Source organism: Gouania willdenowi, unplaced genomic scaffold (genome assembly GCF_900634775.1).
Source record: "Gouania willdenowi unplaced genomic scaffold, fGouWil2.1 scaffold_376_arrow_ctg1, whole genome shotgun sequence".
Taxonomy (NCBI): domain Eukaryota; kingdom Metazoa; phylum Chordata; class Actinopteri; order Blenniiformes; family Gobiesocidae; genus Gouania; species Gouania willdenowi.
This window is the reverse complement of record NW_021145137.1, coordinates 37524-62904: the sequence shown is the minus strand read 5'-3', so window position 1 is coordinate 62904 and position 25381 is coordinate 37524. Positions and strand designations below refer to the sequence as shown.

The 25381-nt window shown below is 35.7% G+C and overlaps 1 protein-coding gene and 1 long non-coding RNA gene across 5 annotated transcripts in view; one reads left to right on the top strand and one right to left on the bottom strand.

Moving 5' to 3' along the window:
• Nucleotides 1–25381, bottom strand: part of LOC114460023 (nuclear RNA export factor 1-like) — a 102595-nt gene that overhangs the window by 70036 nt on the left and 7178 nt on the right. The window lies entirely within an intron of this gene.
• Nucleotides 11456–16328, top strand: LOC114460025 (uncharacterized). 4 transcript variants are annotated; one of them, XR_003673511.1, is made up of 7 exons: nucleotides 11456–11517; nucleotides 13377–13425; nucleotides 14720–14788; nucleotides 15437–15595; nucleotides 15858–16033; nucleotides 16115–16175; nucleotides 16251–16328. It is a non-coding gene; the product is annotated as an uncharacterized LOC114460025 (long non-coding RNA). The 4 variants fall into 4 exon arrangements; XR_003673510.1 differs by having other exon boundaries at nucleotides 14946–15595; XR_003673513.1 differs by having other exon boundaries at nucleotides 14946–15636.

Sequence of the window (25381 nt, the reverse complement as noted above, 5' to 3'; positions counted from 1 at the left end):
AACTTGATACTGAATAAAGGATCGATAACAAAAAGTTAGTATCGGATACCATACTTTCTCGCAAAAGTATCGATACTAACAGCACTGCTTTCATCTCTTAATATATCTATGGTTCATCTCTAGTTTTTTCCCCCTCGCCTGTTTCAATTGACAACTTTATTCGCTAATGCAGACACAAACAGACACACGTGAAGCCCCTCCCCTCAGCTGCATTGAAAACGGTTAAACGCGGAAATGAACAGAAGCAACTTGAAACGCTTTCACCGTGAGGCAAGGAACGTTTTTTTATGGGAAAATGTTCTGGGGAGCACTGATAAGGTTTGTGTAATCATTATGGTCTGGAATGATGTCATCAGGATCATTTAAATTAAGTTTTGATAAACTTCATTTAAATTAACTTAAACAATAAACCTGATCAGATTCAGCAAACCATTGATCCCTGAGGGGAAATATGATGACTATGACATTAATGCTGTTCTCATACATTTTTATATGACATAAATAATTAAAAAGGAGCAGTCAGAATAATCAGTCATTACAATTTAAATCTACCTTTTAAATATATCTTACTTCATTTATGACATACATTTTTAATGATGGTTTTTTTTATTTATTAGTATTTATTTTGTATTATATTTTTTTTTTCAGAAAAAAAAAATTCTAAAAAAAGAAAATGGAATTTTTAAAAATTAAAGTGGAAAACATGGACTTGGAAAAAATAAAACGGAATTTGGGAAAAAATAGAATGGATTTTATAGTGCCCTCATCATAACACTGAGTTAGCTGATGTCAGCACGGCTGCAGCATGGCTCGTGCTGCTGCTGCTGGGGGGCCTGAGCAACCAGTTTTAGTAAAAAATGAGAAGGGAATATTTGCTACATTTTGTTATACTTTCTCAAAAAAGTTTGTTTATAGTTTTTATTGTTTATAGGTGATGCTAAATTTTGTTCTACTTTCTCAAAAAAGTGTAATAGTTTTTGTTGTTTACAAGTGTTGTTAAATGTTGCACCACATTTCACTTAATTTAAAAATACTTTGTATACGGTTCATAGTTTGTATTCTCAACTTTATTAAAGGAAATTATGCTTCTGAATTTTTGTCTTTTTTTGCCCAGTGGTATCGAAAATGGTATCGAGTATCGATATCGAGTTTGAAATTCTAGTATCGTGACAACCCTTGGTAAGAATATGTCCGTGTTACCGGGAGCTCAGCGCTCTTACCGGGAGCTCCCAGTAACAACGGTGTGACCAACACTTAAGACTGGGCTAAGCGCTAATGCTAACCACTTCATAAAAGGAAGAGACTATAGTAAAAACTACACATCTTATTCTCATTAAACCACAGAGAGCCACAGATTTATTAATGGTCAGATTTAACACTTTTATGGAAAGATAAAAGCAAACATGTCACACTTAGTGTGAAATACATTTTGGCATAAAACTATCATCACTATTCATCTGTCCCACCTTCAAATGCAATGTTTTTAATTAGATTTCACGTGTTTACAGAAAAAGCTGGTCCCATTAGACCAGGGGTCTGCAACCTTTACTTTGAAAGGAACCATTTTGCCTAATCTCACCTGGATTAAAGGTCTTTACGGAGCCGAAAAAACACTTTCTCAATAAAGATAATATAGTGTGTAACATTTGACAGTTCAAATTTTATGGAATAATTTTATGTAAACAATATTTTATCGAGTTAATATTTGAAGGGCTACAACACATGACCATGTCGGTCAACACATGCTAAGTGATCATTTCTTGCAACATCAGGCATGCATATATAAATTAGCTAAATTAAAAAAAAATCTTTCCTCACACAAATAAAATCTACATTTTCTCCGAGAATATTCTTTGAGGGATTTAAAACCTAAGGTTAGCCACAGGTGCAATTAAAGTTGAGAGATTACAGGTGACGTAGGAAGGTGGCAGTTATTGAACAATGTGATTTAGTTTTAGGTTAACAAATTGTTTCATCATAATTCTATTTGAAGTTAATGTAATTAAACATTAATACCCTCTGTAAGAAATAATTCATTGTTTTAATTTTTTTTTTTTTTTTTTAAAAGCTATAGGGAGCCATTGCAAATGAGTCAAAGAGCCACATGAGGCTCCAGAGCCGCAGGTTGCAGACCCCTGCATTAGACAATAATGTAAATATTGTGATTATTACACCAGAATATCCCATTAGTAATAATGTCAGTATATTAATGATTAATATACTAGTTTAATTATAGTAAATCAGTGAGATATTTATCAACCATAACTTTATGTAACTCATTATCAGATATAAAATAAACTACATTCAGCAGCAAAAAAAACACTATTGTAGTTATTTTTGCTTTTCATGTGCTTTTTTATTTTAATTTTTTCAAAAATAATTTTATTATAAATGAAGAAATAAATAAATGATATACAATAACACTAATGGAGTGACCCATATGTACAAACATGTTCCATAAAATATCAGCTCTATGAGTCAGCAGATATTGTAGCTTTTTATAATGAATAAATGTTATTAATGAATCACATTCTGGTGATGATTTATTCAGTTTAATTTGTGTTTGTAAGGAACCTGTTTACACTTTAAGTTGAGAATTGTTTTATTACTAATGTATTGTTTTTATTTATCGTACTTTGACCAAAGCCAAATGTAAAAGATTGTAGCAATATAGAGCAAATAATTGTACGATTTATCATCCAATTATTCGGTTGTTTCAATAATCAATGACTAGTCGATAGGGATGAAACGATTCACTCAACTCCCGATACGATTCACGATACTGGGTTCACGATACGATTCTCTCACGATTTATTTTACAAAATGGGACTGTAGACAAATTTTTTTTTGGGAAAAAAACTAGAAAATACTATACTATTTTCCTTTTATTCTTCATTGTCAAAAGAATTCCTTGATAAACTATTCAAAACAATGCAATTTAACTAAAAATAAATCTTGAATGAAATAAATAAAGGAATAATACAAATGGAAATGAATCCTATTAATTTAAATTCTGGTTCTATAATAAACAATGCAGAACGGCATAATAGTTATTTTTCTTTTTAAAAGTGCAACTGAAAATTTATTTTGTGCCTTAACAATTGGATTTCGAAAAAAAAAAAAACCGTGATTGCACTGATTTACGTCATATTTGTTTGGACCAGCAGAGGGCGCTGGTAACACAGTGGTCGGTTGGCATGCAGATATCTTGCAGTGAAGAAGATAAGCTATGCTAGCAGACAGAGCTAATAGAAAAACGTGACTTTTACAGATATTCAAGTAATATTACAGATATTCTTTCGGTGCTAAAGGGGTAATGAATCATTTATTAACATATTTAAGATTAGAAGGCAGCCAGAAAGAAAGTATTAGCAGACTCCGCCCGCCGCCTACACTTGTGGATCTGCTGGTTAAAAAAAGTACTGCGATTCAATAATATGAATAAAGTGTGTCTGAGGAGACGTGTCAGCAGCATAGGATGTCTACATAGAGAGTCCTCCTGTTACACTGGATATAAAGACAGTGACTGCTGCTTCATATCATTTATATTGATTTTTAATGTAATATTGTCGCCAGAGTCATCTCTACGTCCTAAATAATGTCATAAAAAAACACTGAAGCGGGACGCGAACCCACGACCCATCGCTTCTAAGAGCAGCGTCACAACTCACTGCATCATACCTTCAAAGATGTGTGAACTATAGATTTAACTGTATTACAATATAAAACAATAATTGAGCCTTAAAAGTGGATTAATTTAAATCATCATCTCCTCCTTTATATTATCCACAGGTTTGTATTCAGAGAACTTTACTACAAACGTCAGTAGATGTTTTAATGCAGATCAACCTCTCAGTGTCTTTCACTTTGTTACGGCTAAATTTACGGTTGACCTCATTTGGAGACATGATTTGTTGCTCTGGTTGAATGATGGAGTCCAGTCGGAGCATCGATGATTTTATAAAAAAGGTTTATTATAAGACTAAGTAAAAAGGTACAAAGATGGAACAAAGTGGAGTGACCGTCCGGGCGGACGTCCGATGATCGAGAGAGACACAATTCTGACACATCACGTATATCCCTGCTCAGTCCCCCCTCCCTCTCCCCCCCTCGGGAGATAAGGACAGAGTGGAGGAGGTGAGGGGAGAGTGACGGAAAAGACATTTTCTTCTTCTTGGGTCAAACAGCTGATTGTCATGGAGACGGAGGTGTGTGCGTTTATGTGTTTGTGTGTGTGAATGGATGTGTATGGGGTGTGTATGTGTGCTATGTGAGTGTGTGTAAGCATGTGAGTGCGTGCACAGAGAGTGCCTACGCATCTGGCCTTGAGGTTGTTTTGGGGAACATATCATGTGCTTTGGACAAGGCGGTCTGACCCAGAGCAAGAAGCTATGTGAGTGTGTGTAAGCAAAGTTGACACAATGGAAAGATACAACCCAAGGCTTAAGGATTAAAATATATGAGTAAATATATTATTAAGCATAACTAATAATTTCGCCATAACAACTTAATGATCTACATCCACAATGTTAGAAAGAAAACTACCATTTGCACAAAAAAAAAAAAAAAAACATAAAGCAACAAAACATTAGTAATGATGTGAACACATCTGTGGTGTGTGATGTTACTAATGTGTTTCAGAGAAAAGTGTTAAGGTTCATTAAAGTGTTCAGAAATGGTGTTCAGGTGGGCGGAGCCAGGTAGAAACCCAGGGTTTCTTTGATAAAACCTGCCAGCGACCAGGTTTAGTTCACGGACAATGTTGCTATGGTAACATACTCAGAGAAGAACATACCTCGCTTTTCGGAATGAGATACTCAGAGTTTCCCTCATTTGAGCCTGAACATACTCAGAGTTTGAACATAACCTGCTTTATGGAATAAACCTCAGTAGTACTTAGATGTTGTTGTTCTCATGGTACTACAGTTATTTTTTTTAAAGTTATTGCTAATGAATGAAGTTAATACTGGATATTAATGAAAACATAAAGCAGATAAAGTATCTTCTTAACTATATTTGCTGTAGTAAATAGAGAGCCCTAATAAAGACTGTCCACAGGGTTATTGGTGTTATTGTTGACGCTTCCTTTGGGGGTGTGACTTTGTAGACGGTCCCTGCCCACTCCTTAGCTCATTAACATAAAGTGTGTTTTTCTGTAGTTTGTTCTCTGTGTTCCACTGAGTACACACAGGTTGTTCCACCTTTACATCGTCACATATTGATAGAGAAATGTGAGTGTGAATGAAGTGGGTCACCAGTTAAACTAGTCTCCAGTGTGTGTGTAACAGCGGATGAATGTGGTGAGTGAGTGAGTGAATGAATGGAAACACACGGAGTGTTCTAACCTCTTCCTTCACAGAGCACACATCTGAAAACTCCTCCGTTTCTTCTTCTCCGCTTTTCTCCATCTTTGGAGCAAACATTCCGTCCCACACATGGTCGGGATGACGAAGCTCCTCCAGCACAGCTTTCCTCCTGCAGCCTTCATCATCATCATCATCATCATCACTGTCCGTCTCACTCATACTCAGTTTCACTTCCCTCCATAATATTTGTTCCTTTTCCTCTTCTTCTTCTAGTTTAACGGTAGTCATCATCCAGCTCTGCCCGTCCGCCATTTCACTGCTTTGTTCCTGACTCTAGCTGGTTGCCAGATATAACCGACGATTCCCCGCATGAAATATGTTGAATATCCACAGAAATGCCCCAAAAACCATGAGTTCATCATCCAAATAAAACATAAATATCACCTTTAACCAACGTTAAACTGTTTAATCACTAAGTTAGTTATTTTATAATCTCACAATCAGCGGGAAAATACTGAACCTGGCAACCACTCCTCGTTTGTGCTGACGTCACAACCGACTTTTTATAAACTTAATTGACAAACAAGTCAAAATAAATGTGTTTAATGGTGATTTAAGAGTGAATAAAGTAGTTACAGCATGAAGGATTTAGTTTTTGGATGATTTGATAGATTCCAAATTTGGAAATTTGTCGAGTTAATTAATTTATGATTGGTTTGTTCTCAGAAACAATAGATATTGGAGAAAAATAATGTATGAGCAGTGAAAGTAAAGTCACTGTAGATCACATTAAATCAACAGTATCGTTTTCCTTTGTTAAAAATATATTATTATTATTATTATTATTATTATTATTATTATTATTATTATTATTATTATTATTATTATTATTTATTTCATTTATTTAAATTTTTTAAGCAGAAGCAGAAAGCAGCTGATTTTATCATGAATTTACAACATTAAACAATGCGTCGTTTAATTTTTTTGTAGTCAACATTCTCAATTATGTTAATGATTTTTGCATTATTGTTTATGTTACACACATTGTGGTTGGTGCTAATCTAAACACTCTATAATTAATTCTTTTTTTTTTTTTTTTCATTTATTCCAGCAAAATTAATCACGTTTAAAAACATATTCTATAATTCCACATTGTTGGATGAAATTACATTAATAAAATTGAACTTTATGGTTAACGCTGTGTTGCTATGTTTATCCAGTAACGTAAGCACATCCTCATCTGTTATCTGCTAATGATGCCTTAGTCAATTAGTTTAGTGGGGGATAATCCACTAACATGCTTTAATGCACACATTACACTGATAATAATAATAATAATAATAATAATAATAATAATAATAATAATAATAATAATAATAATAATAATAATAATATCCAATATTATTATTTAAACGTCTTACCATTCAAAGCTCTAGCTCCATTGGCTACAATAGTAAACTGATCACTTCCTGGAACTATTGAGGCTCCATGAGCCGCCATTGCTGTAAAAAAAAAACGATCCATTGTAGTGAACGGAGTTGTCACTATTCTCTCTCTAAACGGCTCTGGACAGTTTGTGTACTATTTAAAATGTTGAAACTGTTATTTGAAAAATAATTATAAATGTATGTTTGAGTGAATTCTGATTTATTTATGTTTGGTTTTTGATTGTCAATGTTGTGTAATGTGTTTTTATCATTTTTTATTATAAAAAATTGAAAACATTACAAAACAGTCACATATTTACATGTGTACTATTAAAATATTTAATTAACATTGTATAGTCAGTTTACATTTAAATATCACTTCCCAGCAGCTCTGTCGTAAACAATCCGAGTGAAGGAAGTGACGTAGTCTACGTGCATGTGTTAAAAAGGATCTGAAAGGATCAGTCCTGTTAAAGGATTAAACACACTATTTTTAATGCTTTATTAAGAAACAAGTATTTTAATATTCATATACAAACACCACACCGGTGTAGATCTTTCAAAATAAAATCAATACATTTTTAAGATCAATTTTAAAAGCAATAAAAAATTGGGATTTTTTTTTTAATAAAATCTAAATTTTTTGTATAAAATGTTTTCCAAATATCATCAAATTGCTACATACAAATTCCACATCCTTGTCCTTCAAAATAAAAGCAAATGTAACCAAATGCTAATCAAAGCCAGGTATCACAGTGTGTGTGAGCAGCCAATCATCAACTCTTTCCTAAAACCTCTTCACCACAGAACAGGAAAAAAAGACGTGTTGTTGACTTTCATTATTAGTTTGACTAAACATGCAGCTGTAATCATCCATATTAAACCTAATCATTAAAAATATATTTACATGGATAAACATCATTCATTGTTTTAAAATTAATCTATTTCATTTTAGGAAATAAAGGAAATGATAAATATTTGTCCTAATTTTTATAATATCTGTTTTCTAATAGTTTGAAGATATTATTTGTCTCTTTACTTGAAGATGAAAACATTGTTTAATAAATAACAGTGTCTAAAAACAATAACTTCCAATGAACAGTTTATTAATCTTTGTGGATACTGATGAATACTGTAATATTCCTTTAATGAAATGAATCAAGGCAATAGGAATAGCCCTGACTACTAATGAATGTTGTTTCTGAGAACATTTATCTTTAAAATCACAATGATTGTAAATATTACCATTGTCATCCATTAAATGTATTATTGTCCCTTTTCAATCCAATCTTTAAAGAATAAAGTTTTCCTCTTGTATAAAATACAGCTGTTATTCCAGATTGTAGCTTTATGTGGACTGAAGTGGTGCTTCTAAAGCATTTTATAATATAATAACACCTGCATATGATCATGTGATCACTTAAAGGATGAAAATCACATGTTAGAAGAAAGTGATTGGTCCAACCCTTTGACAAAGATAAGCTGGTATAATGTAAAGCATAAATCATTTTCATGTTTAACTAAAGTTTGTAAACACCTTCATGTGATTTCACCGTTTATTGTCTCACAGTCAATGACATTCATAACGTCCTCTTCTACTGACTTTATAGTATCACTTTTTATTATAACATGTGTTTTATTATTACACATTAAATTATTAATAATTACTTTATTTTTTAAATACATATTTCTGTAACAGACAGAGAATATACTGGTAGATTCATCTGGAAATACCTTCAGTTTTTATTAGCAATATTATACCAAATATTTTATCTCATTTTTGACTGAAATATTAAGAATTAAAGTGTGTGCGTTATTATGATTAATCCAAATTTCACATTTTCTAAATATTTAAATATAGTCCTGAGCCTCTGAGAAAGTGGACTCTGCTTTTAGGACATTTGGAATTTGGACACAAATAAAAATAAATATATAATGTTGTGTCATCTGCTATTTATGAGATTATTAAATATTTACCCACAACATTTAATGTGTTAATATCATCATCATATTTAATATATAAAGCTAATAATTCTAGTGCTATGATAAACAACAGAGGACTGACCGGGTTTCCCTGGCGTAAACCTCTGTTTATATTTATATTTATTCATTTATTAACACCAGATAGACATAAAACTGCATTTGTAATTCCATATTATAGCATTGCAATAATTCATTATTAATACATTTTTTTTTACCAAATCCAAAATAATGCAGTGATAAAAGTAAAATAAATTATCTCCATTATCTTCTATTAAATGTACATAATCTATTAAATCTAATACAAGTCTGATATTATTGTGAATTAATCTATTTTGCAGAAAACAGATTGTGTTTATTCTGATGTAGCAGACACATGTTAAATTGTTTTTAAATATTTTTAACTCATTTAGAGAATGTGAAAACAGCTTTAAATATCTACTTTTGTGAATGAAAAATTTAGTTTTACAAAAATAAAAAAAAAAACTTTACTTTTTTCCTTAAATTTTAAAACAAACTTAATCTGAAAACCAGAATCCAGACCCAGAATATAATTCTGTAATGAAATGTGTAACATATTTGTGTGCTTACATGTAAACAAAAACAAAACAAAGCTCAACTGTCCATGTTATATGTGATTGTGTTTTCATGTTTCTTGGACGGGGATGAAAATGAAAAGTAAATTTCCTCTTGTGGGACGAATAAAGGATCTAATCTGATCTAATAAACATTTGATGTAAGAAATCATTACATGTCATTACAGAGGCAGGGTGTCGGGGCCATAATAGGGGGCCACATCCCGGCGGGGCGGTCTGGCTTGGCCTCTGGAGAGCTGAAGCTCGTGGCGTGGGCGGCATCAGCATCTGGGGCGCCCGGGGGGGCTAGGTTGGGGTGCCTGGGGACCGGCGGGGGGACTCCCAGCGGTCCCCAGTGGGTGGTGGTGGGGGGTGGGGGGCTGGGGGGCCTGGGGGTTGGGGGTTGGGATCGGTGGCGTGGTGCGCTGGGTCCTTGGCTCCTTGGGGCCTTCTCGGGTGTGTATGGGGGGGCAATGGCTGCCTCTCGGCTTGGGATCTTGGGGGCGTTCGGGGGGCTGCTTGGCCGTGGGGTGGTCGCCGGGGGCCCCTAGATTTCCCGCTCTTTCTGCTGGCCCGGCTGCTTCTTCGGGCCCGGGGGCGGCCCATGGGTTTTGCAGTAGCGGCTCTTGGAATCACATTTGTCATGGATGCACTGGCCTTGGGCTGTGGGATAACACTCATACTGGGCTCAACCATAGACACGTTGTTCCCAAATACCTGTTTTATGTAACTTCCACTCACTTCTTCCTCTGTTCACAGCCACCACCATTATTCCTAAGCCGCACACTGGTCACCAGACTGGCTTGATAACACAACAATAAGCACAATATACACAACCACAATTTCACATCGCATCACTTGAAACTTATTGAATACTCCCCACCCATTCGTTTTTCTATCTTGTATCCCTCCTCCCTGTTAACCCCACCCCCCTCACCCTGGTGTAACACTGCTCTCTCTTTTTTACATCCTCCCTTTAATAAAGTATTTACCCTTCCCTAGGGAGGGCTGGTGATGGTCACAATTATGCAATGAAATAAATTCATTTATTTAATTGCAATAATAAAATATGCATTGCTGTTAAAAGATTGCACTTCTTGTAGTGTTAACCTTCAACAGCATGTGCAGACATGGTAAAAAAAAAGAAATCATTACATGTGTAGATATTATTTAACAATTAAAAATGACTTTCTTTAGCCTTCAGCAAACACATATATTACATCATTAGAATAATATATTATATTTTTACTAAATTCTGAGTTGATAACTTGTAAAAAATGATTTGTTTTCCCTTTTTTTAAAAAAAAAAAAATATATATACTTTTTTTAAAAAGTTTAAATTCATATATATATATATATATATATATATATATATATATATATATATATATATATATATATATATATATATATATATATATATTTCTAAATAAGGTAAAAGGAACAGTAGATTTAATGTGCTGTACAGTGACTTTACTCTCACTGCTTGTACAATATTTATTCATTAGATCTTTTTCTATTGTTTCAGAGAACAAACCAATAATAATTTAATCATAAATTATAATTTACTCAACAAATTTCTTCTGAAATCCATTAAATCATCCACAGACCAAATCCTTCAGGCTGTAACTACTTTATTCACTCTTAAATCACCATTAAACACATTTATTCTGACTGGTTTGTCAATATAAAAAAAGTTGGTTGTGACGTCACCGCAACAGTTGAGTGGTTGCCAGGTTGAGTATTTTCCCGGTGATTGTGAGATTATAAAATAACTAACTTAGTGATTAAACAGTTTAACGTTGGTTAAAGGTGATATTTATGTTTTATTTGGATGATGAACGCATGGTTTTTGGGGCATTTCTGTGGATATTCATCATATTTCATGCGGGGAATCGTCGGTTGTATCTGGCAACCAGCTAGAGTCAGGAACAAAGCAGTGAAATGGAGGACGGACAGAGCTGGATGATGACTACCGTTAAACTAGAAGAAGAAGAGGAAAAGGAACAAATATTATTGAGGGAAGTGAAGCTGAGTATGAGTAAGACGGACAGTGATGATGATGATGATGATGATGATGATGATGATGAAGGCTGCAGGAGGAAAGCTGTGCTGGAGGAGCTTCGTCATCCCGACCATGTGTGGGACGGAATGTTTGCTCCAAAGATGGAGAAAAGCGGAGAAGAAGAAACGGAGGAGTTTTCAGATGTGTGCTCTGTGAAGGAAGAGGTTAGAACACTCCGTGTGTTTCCATTCATTCACTCACTCACTCACCACATTCATCCGCTGTTACACACACACTGGAGACTAGTTTAACTGGTGACCCACTTCATTCACACTCACATTTCTCTATCAATATGTGACGATGTAAAGGTGGAACAACCTGTGTGTACTCAGTGGAACACAGAGAACAAACTACAGAAAAACACACTTTATGTTAATGAGCTAAGGAGTGGGCAGGGACCGTCTACAAAGTCACACCCCCAAAGGAAGCGTCAACAATAACACCAATAACCCTGTGGACAGTCTTTATTAGGGCTCTCTATTTACTACAGCAAATATAGTTAAGAAGATACTTTATCTGATTTATGTTTTCATAAATATCCAGTATTAATGTCAATAATTAGTAATAACTTTTTTTTAAATAATAACTGTAGTACCCTGAGAAAAACAGCTTCTAAGTACTTAACAAAAATAACATTTATTCATTTGTATTTTATTCAAAGTTTGTAAATGACCAATGCTGTAATTAATAGTCATTTCATCTATTATCCTGTAAACCAGGTTCTCAACTGGTCTCACCCTGGGACCCACATTTTGCCACAGTCATTAAATCACGACCCACTTTTTTTTTAGAACTCAACCAACCAAATTTAGTCTTTAAAAAATAGCTGTCGACAACACACGTATAATATTTTTAAAAATATAAATCTATATATTTTCCTGTGCAACATGCATTTCACAGCATGCCTATCAAAAGAAAAGTTTCTTTCAAAATAAAAGACAAGTCCAACATGAGAGACATTAACTTAAGTATTTATTTATTTTGACCAGCTGTCCACGACCCACTTTTGGGTCCTGACCCAGGGTTTGCCCCAGAAAACGTGCTAAGTCTGGGGATAGTGAAGCCCACCATGTTTAAAAAAAAAAAAAAAAATGTTAAAAGTTGAGAGGAAACAAATCTCTGTCTTTACCTCTTCAACATATCTAATTAATTTCACGTTTCATGAAACATGTAAACATGTGGACTGTACTTCTTAAACACTCTGAACTTAACAGAACAAGAAAAAATTAAAAATGCAGCCTTTGCGATTAGAAAATCTTGTTTTATGATATTGTGATAATATCACAAATGCAATGAATGGTTCAGCTCTTCTTTAACAGAAACAGTAACTGGGATGTGTGGTGGGACTGCTGGGTTTAGCACATGGAGACACCTCCTGTCCTTCTGGTTTCACTGTGTCTTCAGGTTTCTCTGCTGATAATCAGACTTACTCCTTCAACACATCCTGACCTGCTTTTTTTTTTTTTTTTAACAATGTGTCTGTAAAATGTACTTGATATTGTTTTCACCCAGACTCTGTTTTATTCTTGAGTGACGGTGACTCGTTGGTTGTCCTGCATATTGACCAGAGTGGGAGGAGTTAAGACCAGACTGGTGGTAACCACCTCTCTCCCAGCAGCGTATCACTTCTCTCTCTAGAAAAAACCATTTGTTTGGCAGTTTTCAGCTCAAACTGGTCGACCGTGTTTGTGTATGTGTTGCTTTGCCACGTCTAATCTGTGTGTATCACCAAAATGGGGCAGAGGGTGAGTTTACCTGCTGGTAAGTACACTCCAGGGTGGGCGTTCAGGTGAACGTGGGACATGGTCAGACATGTATGTTAGCGTATACTCAACAATAAGGAAGCTGAAATGGTCATATTGAAACAGATGTTTCTAAATGCAGATGTGATCTCCCAGCTGTTCTACACAGTGTTGCAGTGAACAAAATGAATGTGTTAGTGGAGCAGCAGGTCTTACTGAGTTTTACAGCTTATTGTGTCAACTTTGAATTCTCACACTAATTCTTCTGCTTTTCTATTTAGTTTACATACCAGTGCTGTGTGCCAGAAGGTTCCTCAGCTTCTGAAGTTGGTAGGTCTACTCACTCATTCATTCATCAGCAGTTTATGGTCACTCACTCTTCATTTCTACCACCATAGTGTTGATACTAGAGGACCTTAGTGTTTAAAGGCTTTTAGTCAATTATCAGTTGTGTTAAAGCTGCTGTGAACAATAATTATCTATCAGATCAAAGACATGGTGTAGGCCTCCATAGATCTATAACTCAAACATCAATTGCACGACAAAATAATAAAAAAAAGTTGTAATTGCAGCTTGAAAGTTTGTTCCGAGTTTTGCACATTGCATTGTGGGATGTGGAGTCCCATAGAATAGGATAGAGGTGTACTTAATTCTGTCAAATAAACTTCCCAACACAATTCTGGTGTTTTCACAGACTGAATGTTGTGGTAAAAACAGTGGTGGAAGTGTATTTACACAGAAAGTTCTATATATTCAGCTGAAATTGAATACCTCGCGTAGTGATGTGATATCATGGGGACAAACCACAACATAAATGGAGCCACTCAGAAATCCTGATATGAATGAAATAAAGTTTCAAGCAACAATTTCAACCTTTTACATTTAGAGTGATCTAACATATATTAATCTGAGGTCTACAGTATGTCTTTATCTGATTAAAAAAATAAATAAATAAAAAGATCACATCTAGCAGCTATAAGTACAGTTTATTGTAGTTGTTTACAAGATGTAAAATCATCAAATAATTAAGTAGTTTTATTCCCCCCAAATATTTATTTCTTTATTTTTCAGAGACGATGTAATCAACATAGTTACAATAAAGGTTTACAGCTGATGTGACGCATAAAGAGCTTCTAGCTAATGCTAATTCACAGCTCATGTCCCTGGTTGGGCCTTTTTTACACAATTTACAATAATAAAATACATTAATACAACATTTGTATAAAACTTTTTCAATCACACACATACACACACCATCACACGTACATTCACACAGACTCAGTGTTATTTACTTTGGTTTGTTTTCAGACTAAACCCTAGAAGTGAACATTTTAAACTCAGATATGGTTTTAAGTTCTGTGGTAATGAGTTCTACAGCTTTGGACCTGAGTACGATGTACCAGTCACTATAATATGACTGTTCATTGACTTTGTTTTTATCCACATGGACCAACCAGATTAGTTCAGAGGTCACAGATTAGATTTGTTCTGGTACCTTGAGTTTAGTTTGTGTTTTGTTCCAGTGGTTTTTAAGGAGAATGTTATGTTTCATATAACACCAGATATTCACCAAATGAACTGATGTTTTCCAACTTGTACTAAACTGTGTATTGTCCCTCATCAGGATGGAAATGACCTCCCCCCACCCATTGGCTTTGATGTGGACACACCCACCACTATCCCACCTTGTAAGGTTAGTCAGTGTGATGCTGAATTGTCTGTTGTGTTCAAAACGTCACTTGTCAAAGTACAAGAATATAGAAGCCACTATATTTTTAGATTCAAGCCTTTTCTTTTCTGTAATGAACGTCTCATTTCTCCTGCTAAATGTTGACCATGTGATCACACAGAGAAGCTGCTTTGACTCTGATGTAATGATTAGGGTTGGGTGCCGAAACCTGGAACGACAATGGGACCAGTTCCCATGGAAACGCTAGTAAGCGGGCCCAATAAGAACAAAGATGTCGGTGTCACACATTACTTGATACACATGACGTTGTTGTCGCTGCTCAGATCATTGATCAATGGCCTCATTTCTAACCGTAGCACATGCACAAAACACGGCCTGAAAGAAGGTGCGTGACACTATCCGCCACAAATAAATGAATGTGTGGGAAACGCTGATGTGAAGTTTATCTAATAATAGTTTATTTGTTTGTTATTTTGAGTTAAATGTGTTAAATTTGACTCTGGAAATAAAAGGGCATTTTGAGATTTTGAAGTTAGTTTAAAGTAATGATTTTGCACCAGAAGCGTTGAAAAAGTAGCGAGTAGTAACCGATACCCAACCCTAGTAATGATGGAGCCCACCTGATGTTTGTCTTGTTTTCACCTGCCCTAGTGATGCGTTTCCATCTGCTGAAGCACACACGACTGAATGTGGTGACGTTCCTCAACGAGCTGCCAAAAAGCCAGCATGACATCATCTCTTTCACCGTGGACGTAAACGCCTACACGTCATGGAGTTAAGGAAAGGTGTTAGGAGAGGAGTTAGGAAAAGGTGATCACGTTTGTTTTGATGATCAGATGCACTTCCACTAGGTGATGTAATGATCCTACGGCCACGCCTCCTTTCCTCAGAAAACGCTCTTTTATCACAACCACCACTTAAACACTTCCAGGTGTTAAAGGACAGTGGATAGGAAAGGAGATAGGAGGGACTATAGGGACACAGCCTTGGTGTGACCTATATTACTGTAATATTAACACCATAGAAAGTCTCTAACCTTTGAACCCTGTGGTCCTCGTTCATACTTGAACAGTTTGTGCATCATCAACGACCAGCTCTTCATCAGAATGGCTACAACGGAGCAGATCAGCAGAGCTTTTGTGCCCCGCCCCCTTCCTCCAGCCCAGTGCCCACCCTCACTGCCCCACAGCAGGAGATGCTCAGCACCTTCTCCCTGAAGTCAGACATGAACCTGGAATGGTCCCTGAAGTAGGTGTCCTCTCCTAATGACGTCTACCAGACTAGGATGAATGTCACAGCTCACTGGTAAACACTGTCTGTGTGTTGCAGGTGTTTGCAGGACAACAAGTGGGACTTGAACAAAGCAGCACATATCTTCACTCAGTTAAAGGTGACACGACTCTAAACAATCCACGTCATGGTTTAAATGTGCTGATGTCTAAAGTAGCAACTGTTTCTGTTTCAGACGGCGAGAAAGATCCCAGACGTTCCTAAAGTAAAACGTCTTTGTATTTTTGTATTAAATAAAGTCAAAGTGAACTCATGTGAAGCGTTTGATCAGATATTTGACCTGAATACTTATTTAATTTTTTTTTATTAATCCGTTTTCCGAATTCATTTTTTAAAACCATTTTCCGAATTCATTTTCCGAATATTTTCCACTAAAATCAAAGTTAATACCTTTTAAAATATAATTTCTTTTCAAAGGAAGAAGAAAAACATTATGGTTCAATGTCTGCTTAAATAATTTATTTCTCTTTTTTAATAAACATTTTTTTTCAAATAAAGTAAAAGCAACTGTTGATTTAATGTGATCTACAGTGACTTTACTTTCACTGCTCATTAAATATTTATTCATTAGATCTTTTTCTATTGTTTCAGAGAACAAACCATCATAATTTAATCATAAATTAATTTATAATCAACAAATTATCTCTGAAATCCATGAAATCATCCACAGACCAAATCCTTCAGACTGTAACTACTTTATTCACTCTTAAATCACCATTAAACACATTTATTCTGACTGGTTTGTCATAAAGTTTATAAAAAGTTGGTTGTGACGTCAGCACAAAAGTTGAGTGGTTGCCAGGTTGAGTATTTTCCCGCTGATTGTGAGATTATAAAATAACTAACTTAGTGATCAAACAGTTTAACGTTGGTTAAAGGTGATATTTATGTTTTATTTGGATGATGAACGGATGGTTTTTGGAACGTTTCTGTGGATATTCAACATATTTCATGCGGGGAATCGTCGGTTATATCTGGCAACCAGCTAGAGTCAGGAACAAAGCAGTGAAATGGAGGACGGACAGAGCTGGATGATGACTACCGTTAAACTAGAAGAAGAAGAAGAAATGTTACGGAGGGAAATGAAGCTGAGTATGAGTGAGACGGACAGTGATGATGATGATGATGATGATGAAGAAGGCTGAGCTACGTCATCACGACCACCTGTGTAAAGGAATGGTTGCTTCAAACTTGGAGAAAAGCGGAGAAGAAGAAACCCAAGTATATAAAGCAGCGGCAAAACCTGTTGTTTTTCAAAATAAGTTAAAATATCTGTCAATAAAAATAAAATGTAAATAATTCCTCAGGTTCAACCAAACATCACTGGATTTATTTAAACGGTGTTATTTACTATTTATCACAAAGTCAGCATGTTACTATTTTATTTTGAAAAGGTTTGCAGATAAAGAAAAAGGCTTGAAAAATGTCTTTATTTATATAACTGGTAAACACTGGATAATCTACATCCGCTATTCTCAACTGGTGGGTCTGGAGCTCAAAGTGGGTCTTGAACATGTACTGGTTGGGTCGCAGACAGCTAGTCAAAAATAAATAAATAAATAAATAAATACCTAATGTCTCTCATTTGGACTTGTCTCTTAATTTGAAAGAAACTTTTTTGACAGGCATTCTGCAAAATGCATGTTGTACATGATATAGATTTAGATTTTAAAAATATTATATGTGTGTGTTTTCAGCAGCTATTTTTGAAAAACTAAATTTGTTTGGTTGAATTCTAAAAAAAAAAAAAGTGGGTCATGATTTATTGACGGTGGTAAAATGTGGGTCCCAGGGTGAGACCAGTTGAGAACCCCTGATCCAGGGTTGGGGTCAATTACATTTTTCAATTACAATTCATTTACGATTACAGAGACCAGCAGTTTTTGTGATATAAAATATATTTTAAAAATTGTTTATTACAGATAGTGTAGAACTGTACATAGAACTATAACATGGTTCCCCAGTTTTGCATTCAATTGTAATTGACAATTTTTATAGAATTTTCATGCCAATTACAATTACAATGTCAATTATCTGAACCCAATTACAATTTGATTAGAATTACAACAGCAACAGATTTTTTAAATTACCATTATAATTGCACCATAATTGTAATTAATTATCAATCACATTATTACTGAAATGTTTATGAATGTGTGTTGTTCCTTTAAAAAAAAAATTAATAGTAAATCTGATCATTGAAATAACAAACATTGCCAGTTGAAGGAGTGTGTTAAATTTTTAAACAAAATATAAATAACTCATATAAATATATTATTATTATTATTATTATTTTTATTATTATTATTATTTTTATTATTATTATTATTTTTATTAGTATAATCATATTATTTTAGTATCTATAAGTATTTTATTAACGTGTTATTTGCTGCTGGTATATGGATGAATCCATCTTGACAAGCATGTTACGAGTGTGAACGTCTAAATCAGGGTTTTTCTATGTTTTTTGTAATTAACAATTAAACACACCGCAAAACAGTTAAACATTTACATATATTATAACAATATTTTTTAAATGTCTTACGATCGTTTCCATTTAAAATATCACGGCAGAATATTATTAGTTTTTTTTTTTAACAAGTGTAGGAAGTGACGTAGTCTCCGCGCATGCGTTGAACCGATCGTGTTTCCTCCTCCTCCATCTTTTACTATCTGTGAACACGGAGACATCACTTCTTGAGCACCGAAGCTGATTAAAGTTCACCTTCCGTCAGGACTGAAGGTAAAAACACTACTTTAATGGTTTAACTGATGGTTTTAGAGTAAAAACACTATTTTAATGGTTTTACTGAAAGCCTCTGATGGTTTTAAAGTGCATTTAGGCTGATGTGGAGGTTTCATGAACACAGACAGGATGCTAACGTTAGCATCGTGTCTGTGTTCATCATGTTTATGGACTTAGTGATGATGAAGATACAGTCATTGCTAATGTTCCTGTAGTTTATTGTTAAACCTTTCCTGTTAAGCCTCCCAACCGTGGTCGAAAGGCACAGGGGAGATCCGCGTTCTCCAGGGCCGGAGGCTGCTACTCCTCCGGGGCTAACACCCGCTCGGCAGAGTTGATACCGCCCGCGTAAAAGAACCAGGCCGTGTCGTTGTTTCAAGGCTGCACTTTATTCCTCTCTGACACACTTTAACTCGCCTAGCTATCTCCCAGTCGCCGTGTAGGACTTTCCCTCGTCTCCGCGTCTCTCTCTCTTCCACACACCTGCGCGCGCCCACCTACGTCACTCTCCCGCGCCACACACATTTACGCACTGAGCTGCCCTACCTTAGACACATCTCACAACACTATCATACACAGCTGGAGCAGATCATCTTATTATTCACTGTTAAATATGGGCTAGAAACAGCGATGCCACGTGGTTAGCTTTTAGCCCGCTAGCTAGCCGGTGTTATAGTTTGAGTAGTGACTGTGTATAACTGGTGACTGAATTCCGTTAGCGTGGTTTGATAGACTGTAATGATAAAACCAGCTGTGTAGTTTACACAGAGGTGGAGATTGTGCTCGTGTCTTCTTTAGATGGTGAGATATTGATGAGATAAATTCCAATCAGTCCTTATAACTGTGTCCACCGCGGTGAAGTTGGTTTCACGTTGGCTATTCTCCTCCCAACACCAATAGCGAGCGGTATGGTGAGTGGATAGTGCCACTGCTAACCCTAACCTATGGTGAGTGGATAGTGCCACTGCTAACCCTAACCTATGGTGAGTGGATAGTGCCACTGCTAACCCTAACCTATGGTGAGTCGATAGTGCCACTGCTAACCCTAACCTATGGTGAGTGAATAGTGCCACTGCTAACCCTAACCTATGGTGAGTGAATAGTGCCACTGCTAACCCAACCTATGGTGAGTGGATAGTGCCACTGCTGACCCTAACCTATGGTGAGTGGATAGTGCCACTGCTGACCCTAACCTATGGTGAGTGGATAGTGCCACTGCTGACCCTAACCTATGGTGAGTGGATAGTGCCACTGCTGACCCTAACCTATGGTGAGTGGATAGTGCCACTGCTGACCCTAACCTATGGTGAGTGGATAGTGCCACTGCTGACCCTAACCTATGGTGAGTGGATAGTGCCACTGCTGACCCTAACCTATGGTGAGTGGATAGTGCCACTGCTGACCCTAACCTATGGTGAGTGGATAGTGCCACTGCTGACCCTAACCTATGGTGAGTGGATAGTGCCACTGCTAACCCTAACCTATGGTGAGTGGATAGTGCCACTGCTAACCCTAACCTATGGTGAGTGGATAGTGCCACTGCTAACCCTAACCTATGGTGAGTGGATAGTGCCACTGCTAACCTACCGCAGGAGTCTGTCGCGTGAAATCAACGTCTGAACTGGATGACGTTACGACGTCGTTGCCAGCTTGTGAAACGTAATATATTTAATTATATTTCACGTGTTCACAGATAAAGCAGGTCCTATTAGACTGTAATGTAACTATTAAGATAAGAGATAAGATAAGATAATCCTTTATTGATCTCACAATGGAGAAATTCACTTGTTACATTTGGCATTCAGAAAGATCACTCAGGGTGTGCAGAATAGACAAGAAATGTGCAGACAGTTAAATAGTAAAAAGAGGTATCTTATGTACATTAAGTAAAAGCAAACATCTTAAGGGGATGGAGTTATAAGAATAAATACAAATTGAATAAAAGTTTACAGTTCTAGTGCAGGTTGTCAGGAAGTGACGCTGATACAGAGATAATTGCACGTAGTTTTGCAAAGGGGGGTTATTATTGCACATGTTACTTTAGGGTCTTGTTGTACAGTGTAACAGCAGTGGAGATGAAGGCCTTGTGGTAGCGATCCTTCTTGCACTGAGGGTGTCTCAGTCTGCCACTGAAAGAGCTGCTCAGCTCCTCCACAGTCCCGTGCAGTGGGTGGGAGGTGTTGTCCATGATGGAGGTGAGCTTGGCTAATACCCTCCTGTCCCTCACCTCCTCCACAGAGTCCAGGGGGCAGCCCAGGACGGAGCTGGCCCTCCTCACCAGCTTGTTCAGTCTGTTCTCGTCCCGTGATTATTAAACCTAAATATCCTGAATGATTAAATCATCAGCTTGATCTGGTTTATTAATAGTAATCAGAAATAATTATCAACCATAACTTTATGTAATTCATTAGATATAAACTAAACTAGATTCAGCAGCAGTGGTTTATATTAAACAGTAAAAACACTAATGTAGTTATTTTTGCTTTTTATGTATTTTTTAGAAAATAATTTCATTATTAATAACAAAAAAATAATATACAATAAAATGAATGGAATGAATCATATGCACAAACTTTTTAATGTGTAAATGTTATTACTGAAGCATATGACATATTCAGTTTTTTTGGTGTGTGTTTGTGAGGAACCTGTTTACACTAAGTTGGGAATTGTTTTATTTATTGTTTTTATTTGTCGTAATTTATCCCAAGCTAAATTTAAAAGATTGTGGCGTTATAGAACAAATAAATGTATGATTTGTCATCTGATTAGTCGATTAATCATTTCAATAATCAATAACTAGTCGACTATTAAAATAGTGGTTAGTTGCAGACTTAGTCTGTACCAGTGAGACATTTTATATCAGGATTATTATTGTTTTTACACAGCGTAGCTCCACTGTTTTTATATCTTTTTAACCAACGTACATCTTTTCATTAAAAAATAATAAATCCTAAGGCTCATCACTAAATGGAAATGTAAATAAAAACATGACAACACACGACAAAACGATAAATAAATAAAACAATAACTTAGTGTAAATAGGTTCCTTACAAACACGTCAGCCATGGCGACAGCGTAGTAACGTCATCCAATTCAGACGTTGATTTAACACGACTGTCTCCTGTGGTAGGTTAGCAGTGGCACTATCCACTCTCCATACCAGCGGTAGCTTCACTTAAATGCGTCCCGCCCACTCTGTCATGGTTCAGTGAGGAACATGCTGAAGGCTCTGCTATGAACTTAGGTGCACCACCCTCTCTCCTCCTGTCCTGGCTGCATTAAACTCATCTTAAACCACCACAAACAACCTCTAAAACAACGTAAATCATCACTGACTACTAACTACAGAACCTCTAGTGCTCGTTTAACTTTGCTGTGCCTGTGAAGCTCTGCACGTGCTTCGTGTAGTGCAGCGGCGCTCCGTGAAAACATGATCAGCTTTAATCATCTTCACCTGCTCAGTGTTCGAACTGTTATGTCTGGTTAACTAAGAATAACTCAGTCTGTACTGTAATTTAGTTATTTTATTCCAGCTTTTTGTCCGTGTCTCGTAGTTACACATTCACAGTCAGCTAGCTACCTCAAGTACACCTGTTTCAGTGGGAACTTCCAGTTTACAAAATAAAAGTCCATTGGAGCAACATAATTAGAATGTTACATTCTAACATCATCTCATCAGAGCTACAGTAAAATTCATGTTGATATAATAAATTAATAAAAAATGAACTAATGAAAACAAAGTTCATACTTAATTTATATATATATATATTAAATATAATGTTTTTTTTTCTATTTAGAGAGTGCATGGCTTATTAGCCAGAACATTGTTGTTTTCCTAAAAAAGATGTTTTGTTTTCTTTAGTTTTTTAACTTCAGTGTATTGCATGGTGTTACTTAGTCCTGACTATGAGGGACAAAAGTAACAAAGTGCAACATCTTGTCAACATCAAATTCCACATTACACAGAAGATAGGATCATTTAAATTAGGTTAATTTAAACTAAGTTGATCAGAACTGACACTGACACTACAACTTATATCTACTTTTTAATTGTATGTACTTTATTTTTGACTTACATTTTTGTTTAATTATGAGTTTTTTTTATTTATTATTATTTATTTTGTTTCCTCACAGGAGTTAAAAACTAATATTTTCCTTAAAAAATGATAAATAATTCTAAAAAACGGAATTTAAAAAATTTAAGTGAAAAAAACGGAATTTGGAAAAAAATAAAACTGATTTCATAGAGCCCTACATGTTGTTAGAATTTAGGGACCGTCAATGAAATACTGTCTCTGTGAAAAGCGTGGGTTAAAAAAAAAAAGTTTAAATCATTAATATAATGCAAAATCACTTCTAATAAATGGAGATAGACTGAAAAAAAATGTGCAGGTATATTTTATATAACATTTGAGCTTTTATTGTATTTTATGACAATTGTTTTTTCATATTTTTCAACACAAGTTATTCAATCCCAACAGCAAGTTTTAAACTTTCAAAGCATCTTTTAACTGTTGTTCCGTGGGTCCACGTGTTGTGTTCTTTCCCTCTTTCTCTGCTTCTCTCTCAGTGCTGCGCTGAGTAGTTTTTAACTTTGAGAAGCAGTTTATGACTTGTTTGAATATTTATTCCTAATGTTAATGTTGATGTAATTTAGAACAGAAACTTAGACAGTTTGTTGCTTAATGCACATCTGACATCACGTTATTTTCCTCTGTTAATTTATGTTGTGGGGTTGTGTTGGAATGGACTATTATTCATGGTTTCTTTTTGTGTTTAATACTATAATTATATCTTTATACTCAATAATCCTGTTAATAAAATGCATCTTCAGTCAGGCCAACTTTTGTCAAAGCTATTTTCAGGACAAGGACAAACAGTTCTTTCATAATATTTCATGAGATAACTCACTCTATTTTTTATTTGTTCTTCTTCTACATCACCTGTTTTTATTATTTGTTAAATATTTTTTACTTGTTGTCGTTCTACCTCACCTTTGTTAATTTCAATGAATGTTCCTTTTTATTTAATTGAGACTTGTACCATTTGTTATCATCATTGTGTAATTTTTATGATGTAAATTGAGGGAGCAAAAGTAGTATCGGCTCAAGAAAATCAGCAGTCTGTATCAGTCATCGGGTAAGGCTGATGGGGGAAAAATCAGTATCGGCCCTAAAAATCGGTCAATCCCTAGTTAACAGTAGCATAACCAACTTATCATCTGCATTGTTTCACCCCATGAATTAAATTCAGAGGGTCCAGCTCTGATAGTGGGGTCTCCTAACCCTCTTCCCCTGGTCAGGGGTCTGTAACCTTTACTCTACAAGGAACCATTTAACCTCATCTCACCTGGATTAAAGTCCTCCTGGAGCCATAAATACCTTCTCTATGAAGACAATACAGTGTATTACATTATATACAGTTATAATTATATAGAATAATGTTTGATTTATATTGATCATGTAAATGGAAACTTAAAAACAGTTTAAAATAAAATAAATTAACATCAAGAAATAAAACAGTATCTTTCATCTTCAAATTCTTACACATCTCAGTTTACATGAACACAATGTTTATAAAGAAGATTTTTTTAGTTAATGTATTTGAAAGGCTACAAAAAGTAGCTTGAATTTGATAACACATGATCATGTGATCAACACATGCTAATTACTCATTTCTTGCCACACATAACACACATATTTAACCTGTACATTGGTGGTTAAATGAATCTGTTCCCACACAATTAAATCTGTATTTTCTTCCAGAATAGTGTTTTTGTTGGTTTAGTTTCTTACCAGGGATTTAAAACTTAAGGTTAGCCACAGGTGTAGGAAAGTTGATGGTCTGTAGATGTTGCAGGATGTGAAGTAGGAATGTGCTGAGTCATTGTACAACATGATTTATTTTAGGTTAACTAATTGTTATATCTTGATTTTATTTGTCATTAATCATTAATAGCCTCTGTAAGAAAATAGCTATTTTTTTTCAATAGTTTTTTTAAAGGTATAAATAGTCATTGCATAGAGTCAAAGAGCCACATGAGGCCCCAGAGCCACATGTTGCAGACCCCTGCCCTGGGAGAACCACAGCTGAACATCTGGCCTGGCATCATAGTCCATCAGTTCTGGTCCCTCCATGATGAGTATGATTAGGTTCTCTTTTTTGGTGTGGAATCGTGTATGGGCTGCGCGTGTACGCTCTCTTCACTCCGCTCAGCGCGTTCTTCCCCGCCCCAGGTCCGATAAACGCGCCCCCCATGCGCTCTGTTGCTCTGCGTGTCTGCAGCAGCAGCTGTGTGTGTTTGTCCCAGTGTCCATGAACGCAGCACGGACCGTGTCTCTCCCAGTGTTGGTGCAGCAGCGTGTGTTTGGGGACATGGCAGCGCATGTAGTGTCCATGTCAGACCCTGATTCCAAAGAGGACGAGGAAGTTTCCTCCTTTTGGATTTTCAAAATAAGGTCTTCATACACACTCGCACAGATACGACCAGTAGAAATTTTCAGTCACACACACTGAAAAAATAGTCTCATATGTGACCAATTTAGTCGCAGTCTCGAGCC